The sequence below is a fragment of the Phocoena sinus genome, chromosome 12 (assembly GCF_008692025.1).
Source record: "Phocoena sinus isolate mPhoSin1 chromosome 12, mPhoSin1.pri, whole genome shotgun sequence".
NCBI lineage: Eukaryota > Metazoa > Chordata > Mammalia > Artiodactyla > Phocoenidae > Phocoena > Phocoena sinus.
Genome location: NC_045774.1, coordinates 57,996,695 through 58,003,341, shown reverse-complemented (window position 1 = coordinate 58,003,341; position 6,647 = coordinate 57,996,695). Strand labels below are relative to the sequence as shown.

At 41.0% G+C, this 6,647-nt stretch overlaps 1 pseudogene; it reads right to left on the bottom strand.

The window, feature by feature from the left end:
- Window positions 1–2,106: 2,106 nt before the first annotated feature.
- On the bottom strand, window positions 2,107–2,301 carry LOC116763228 (annotated as a pseudogene).
- Between the last annotated feature and the right edge of the window lie 4,346 nt (window positions 2,302–6,647).

The following is a 6,647-nucleotide window of genomic DNA, read 5'->3' as shown; positions in this document are numbered from 1 at the left end:
GGTCTGTCAGATTAAAAACCAGCTCTCCCTGTTTGTGATATGTGTCCTCTCTCTCAATTAATATATTATAACTGGAGTCAAAACCACATCTAATATTGACATTGCCATATGATTAGGCAAAGGTCCATTACGTGTTCCGGAGCTCCGGGTTTCAGCCTCGCACAGACAACCTGCACAGTAACTAGGTCCACATTCCCTCCCTCTCTCACCCCTCTCTCCCCCTTCCTCTTCTCCAGGAACCCTTTGAGGACCTTCCCATTTTACCCCTTTTTCACTTGGCCTGCTTTCCTTATTCTGCCTTTCTTATGTCCCTCTGGACTGCGGCGTATCTTCTCCAGATCTGAATGTAAAAATCAGTTCAGAGAGAATTGTTTGATAGAATTTGATAGCACTACTACTGGAAAGACCTGGGGGTGGGGAATGATTTAATGCTCTGCAGAAAAAAATCATCCTTCTCTACCAGCAGAAAGCACAACCCATTAGCATTCCAAACAGACTGTTCAAAGCTTTCAAACGAGGCTGAGCTGATCTTGCGCTCTCCCCAGGCACACACATCCCAGGGGTGCCTCCGACCTGGAGCCTCCACACGCGGCTGGCACAGCATCTGGGATTTTATCACCACTGCAGAGAGTGAGTCTGGACGGACCCACTGCTGGTTACTCCAAATTTTTTTCGTGACTGAATGGCTTGATATGCATTAACTTGCATGGTATTCTTTGTAGTTGATTTTTGCAGATATTTGCTCTTTCGACACATTTGTATTACAAAGAGGAACATATGGCCCCCAAAAAGCCATTTCTATATGTATAGGTTCCAGAGTTTTCAGATCTTTTTGTTTCTAATTTAGCTTTAAAAAAAACCTTTTTTTTTTTTTTTTTTACACTTTAAAAGTGGTTTTTCTACAAGGAACCCATATAGTCATACTTAAAATTCCTTAAGGTCAATGAAGTTTGAGTGTGTACATTCTACTTCGGAGATAGAAAAAAACTGTTCTTCAGGAGGCTCCAACAAACAAGAAATACAAAGAACGGATTCCCATGGAACAAAAATGTACTGGGTTACCAGACCCATCTTGCCACTTCTCTGGCATTTCTCCTAGCCCTGCCCACCCAAGCTCACACAGACCACCTCCACCATCACCACTAGGATTGTGACCACTGGGACTCAGAGACCATACTCCTTTGACCGTTGGAATGCACAGAGTAGCATGGGTGATGTGGAACTAATGGGAATAAAAAGTAATCCTGCCAAATCAAAAACAGAAAAGTGGGTGGACCAGTTGTTATGTCTCAGTTGAGGTATCCTGGCCCAGCTGGGGAAGAAAACCGTAAAGATGATACCTATCTATTTACATTGTTTCAAGTGCTGAACTGAGTACCCGATGACCTAAGGACAGAGATTTTCAGCTATGAAAACTATAGTTACTTATAGCTACTTAGAGCAAAAACAGTTGAAGCAAACTTCACCCCATGATTTACTTCTATAATACAAAAACAATTATAATAAACGTTATATTTCATAGGAAAATATCAAAACAAAATGGTTAAGTGCATGACTTCAAGGTCATTCTGCCCTGCTTTCAAGGCTGATTCTGTCACCCATTAGCTCATGACCTTGGTCTAGTAACTTATCCTCTCTAAGCGTCAGTCCTTGCATTTAGTTAATATTGAACAGATATTAACTACTTTTACTATTTAGAGTCATTTCTATGTTAGTAAAGAAGCATTCATACTGTTTTAGTCAGGGTAAGCAATGTTAGTTTGTATAACAAACAACTCCAAAATTTCAGTGAGCTTAGTTCAACAAGAGTGTTTTCTGTTCACGTTACAGGATGAGGTGTAAGGGTAGTACTTTTATTCTTTCAAACCATTTTAATAACCTGGCAGTGATTCAAAGTATGAAAAGAAGATTTAAACTTCTTCCCTTTAAAAAGGATACTACTATGATTGCCTCACAACAAGCATGATCAAAGACAATGATGAGACCGGATTCCAAAGAGCAAGGGTTGTAGGAAGGCTTCAGGGCTCACAGATTGAAGAGCTTGGTTTCAGAAAGTCTCTTAAGGGCTAGGAGGCAGCAGAAGAGACATGAAATTTTAAGACAGCCTCAGAGAATGGGGCACGGTTGCTGGGTCATGAGCACCTTGAAGCGTTTATTGATGGTGATTTGGTGTCAAGAATATTTGTCATCTGGGGAGAAGTGAACAGGATGGGTGGAGCAGGTCTGTTGTCCCATAGGGTCAAGTTTCTTCACCGTATAGACCCGGTCCCCCTGCTCTTTGAGGTAATACTGGAAAAACATGACCACACCAAAGTCAGAGGTTCCAATTCCATCCACAGCTGCCTCTAACTGACCAATGTAAGGGTAGTTCTGCTCACTAGTGTGGGACCCAGACTCCTCCTGTCTAGTACCTTCTCCATATTCTATGGCCTTGGAATCCATCACTGGATCTTCTCCATCCACCCTACAGAAAGGAAGCTCAAGAGAGTGCAGAAGTAGCCTGCATCACTCCCACCACTTTTTCTTGGCCAGCATTTAATCATTTGGCCCCACATAGATGCAAAGAGACTGGAGGATATAATCTAGCAGCATGCCCAGAAGAGAGGAGAACAAGGTTCTGAAAAGACATCCTCATTCTTACTAATCATCCTTGGCACAAAGGGCGTTCGTAGGCAGGCTACTTGAGATGTAAAGATGAAAAGAGAAAGCAATGTCTTTAAAGTCTATCAAAACAATGGCATAGTTATGATGTGATATTTTACGAGCACTAAATGGCTTGGCCCATAGTAGGGGCGCAAAAATTTTTAGCTATTTCATTAATTGTGGTATATGAATTTACAAATCTTGGGCACATTGTACACCAAATACCCTGTGTGAGACCGTACAACATCCTCTCCACAGACCTTTCAAAACCTATGTATATGTTTCGTACTGTCCCTTTGCTTGACTAAGAGAAAAACAGAATATCCTTTGCAATAAAAGGATAAAACCAAAGCCCTAAAGAAACATTAAATTCCATATTTTGTAATAATCCTGCTCCTTATTTCTCCCAGTCCTCAGCTCAACTTCTCTTAGTTATTTTTCTGAGAGTCCTCAGAGTGGAAAAGAGTAATAGTGTGAAGGTATTTTATGTGACCTGATAACACTGTTGTATTATCCATCAAGAATATGATCTTCCTCAGTTTCTCTGTCTCATAGCTCTCATTTTAAAATGATCTAGAATTCCACTTTCTTTTACAGAAGGTCCTAGAAAACCAATTAAATAGAGAGTATCATTTCAAAGAGTAATATACCAACCAACCTTCACAAACATAGACCTGTTAAATAGAAAGAAAATATGACCTGATTCAAATCTAAAGGTGACTTGTATCTGTCAGGCCATTGAAATACACCAGCATATTTATTTCTTCCATGATGGTACCCTATAAGAGTTAACTCAGAAATGTGTCAGGAATTATGTTTATTTTATAGATGCTATCGTTATCAATGGGGAAAAACATCCCTTCAAAAAAGCACTAGTTGGTTTTTGTAAAAATTTTACCTTTTGAGTCTAGGAGAGTTTGTTTCAATCACTTTCCAGCAAGAAGAATAAGCTACCTATATAATGTTGACAAAATGGAATCACAAAATAAAACTGAATTATCTTCCTAATACCTCTGATAAGACAACACCAACTCACATATTCTGAGTATTTACCAGATGGTGGTCTGGATACTTTGAGGTAGGTTCTATTACTAACCCCATTTTACAGATGGGAAAATGGAGACCTGGAGAAGTTAAGTGACTTGTCTAAGGCGATGGTGCTGGTTTGGGGCAAAGCTATAATTTGAATAGAGAATCTTGTTCCAGAGTCCAAGTTCTTAACCACAACCAGTCATTAAAAACTAAGGGGTGACAAACTCTCTAAAACTGATACTCAATGCAATATGTTAAATATTTCTCATGCCACTTCTGTGTAGGAAAACAACTACTTGGTATTCCAAGCCAATGGCTGATCCCTAGTCCTGAATATAGGTGGAAAAGTGATGCAACTAAGGAAACTGTTTACTAGCTTCCTCCTGTCCCCACTCTCTACCAAAAATCCCTCTCCCTGAAAGTGGCTGTGTGCTCCAAGCATCAGACTGACTCTGGACAGTATGGAAATTTGATGAGGGCAAAGAGAAACCAAGAACTCCGTGGTGTTATCTCCCAAAGGGGTTTAGGTGGGCCAGGATGACAGAGTCACAGGCTCTTCAGTAGTTCATGTTCTTGTGCATCTTGAAGACCGAATTTCCTTGCCCAGATCCCTGGTCCCAATTCCAACTGAAGAAGGTGGCTTTGATGTGAAGTCGCACAGCCAACACCTAGGAGAAGGAGCCCCACACAGCCAGTCTCCTGGAGAGGGCTGGGGTCTCTTCCGCAGAGGATGCTGTCCCTCTCCCCTCCCCATGAATAAGCAAAGCTCAAGCTTACAGCAAGCCACAGAGGGGATGTATTTTCTCCAATTTTTACAATATGGGATAATGGATAACGGATGGATTGCAAAAGAAGATACTCAAATGTTCTTGGTCCTGTTTGCTTTTTGCCGTTGGTGTTTGCCTTGCAAAGCATGAAAGCCTGTTGGGGTTTTTGTTTTGTTTTGTTTTGTTTTGGGAGGGTTTTTTGGTACATTGAAGGGTATTAACGTTTTACGGAGAGGAGATGGATTGGTCTTTTTGAAGTGCTTGCTGTGCTATTATTGCTCAAAGAATGAAATCAGTTCCGCATTAAGCTGAGGCTCTCATGGTAGCCTGGGAGGCAGAGGCACATCATGTTTCCACTTTCTGAACTCAAGGCACACAGCTCAGAGAAAGTTGTGGGATAGCTCAGATCTGCTTAGAACAACTTGCAAATTAGTAGCTATAACTGGATCAAAACTACCCAGCTGTTGTTTTTTGCTAAATGGGTGCCACACAGAGAAGCCCCTCTTATCCCCAGTGGGAAAAAGGCCTCAGTAGGACTGCAGGTTAGACAAGACTGAGGAGCCCTCTCAGAGAGTCTGCCACTTTTACACAAACTTTCCAAATTACTGTCTAATGAGAAAACTTGAGAACCCTTCAAAAATGCACTCAGCCATAATTCAAAAAGACACATGCACCCCAATGTTCATTGCAGCACTACTTACAATAGCCAGGACATGGAAGCAACCTAAGTGTCCATCAACGGATGAATGGATAAAGAAGATGTGGCACATACATACAATGGAATGTTACTCAGCCATAAAAAGTAATGAAATTGTGCCATTTGCAGGTACGTGGATGGACTTAGAGACCCTCATACAGAGTGAAGTAAGTCAGAAAGAGAAAAACAACTATTGTATGATATTGCTTATGTGTGGAATCCAGAAAAATGATACAGATGAACTTATTTGCAAAGCAGAAATAGAGACACAGAGGTAGAGAACAAACATATGGATGCCAAGGCGGGGAAGGGAAGGTGGAATGAATTGGGAGATTGGGATTGACATATATACACTACTATGTATAAAACAGATAACTAATAAGAACCTACTGTATAGCACAGGGAACTCTCCTCAGTGCTCTGTGGTGACCTAAATGGGAAGGAAATCCAGAAAAGTGGGGATATATGTATACGTATAGCAGGTTCACTTTGCTGTACAGCAGAAACTAACACAACATTGTAAAGCAACTATACTCCAATAAAAATTAATTTTAAAAAAACGCACCCAGCCATTCAGAGTGAATGAAGGACACGTTATCTTCCCTTGCTCTTCCTCATTGTCATGCCCGAAAGCTGAGCAGAGTTAAGTGCCACGATGAAACACAGCCCCTTCTTGTTCTCTCTCCTGCCTCTACTCTCTCCCTAAAAACCCTCTGGCCACCCGTGTCCTCATCATGGTAGTTTCACAGCTAAGATTTGCTCCCAGTCTCACAGCACTCTAGGATTTCCCAGGGCATTCAAGGGTCTGAGGCCCACTACTCTGCTATATGTCCACAGCTTTACCCTCAACCAAATTATGATATTTTATTTTTTACAAAACAAAAGCTTTGTAAAGTCTGACTTGTGACCCAAGTGACCTAGAGTAGATCATAGAGAAATCTCAGAGCCTCAGGTTCCTCATCTGTTAAATGAGGATAATAACGCTTGGGGGAAGAGCAAACATGAAAATCCCATGATGAGGTCCCAGCTTGTGGCAGGCCCTCTGCCCTTTGTCTATTGCCCTCGTGATTAATTTCATGCCCTGAACACCATGGAGTTCTTCATGCATGCTGGGAAAGTTATCCAACCAGAAATATCTAGAGCCATTAAAGCCACCCCCAAATTCGCACATATTTATATGAACTTAAATGTTGAATAGCTCATTTACATTTCTTAAATCTTATAATTTTATCAGTAGAATAAATAACATTGAGATGGAAAATGGGTTAAAGACATTGTTACCCCAAACTTCACCCCCTCAAAGGGTTTTATTCACCAGTAACATCTTGACCAAAGAGCAAAATTTCTTTAAAACACTCAAGAGAGAAGAGGAGGAAATAATAAGTGATCCACTGCCATTTCCCTACCTTTTCTTCAGGATGGCTCCCTGTTCATCACTGGTAGGAGGCTACCTCTGGGACCCAAAACCAAATCATCATATCAGTAGAGTAAGAAAACAGTAAATTTCT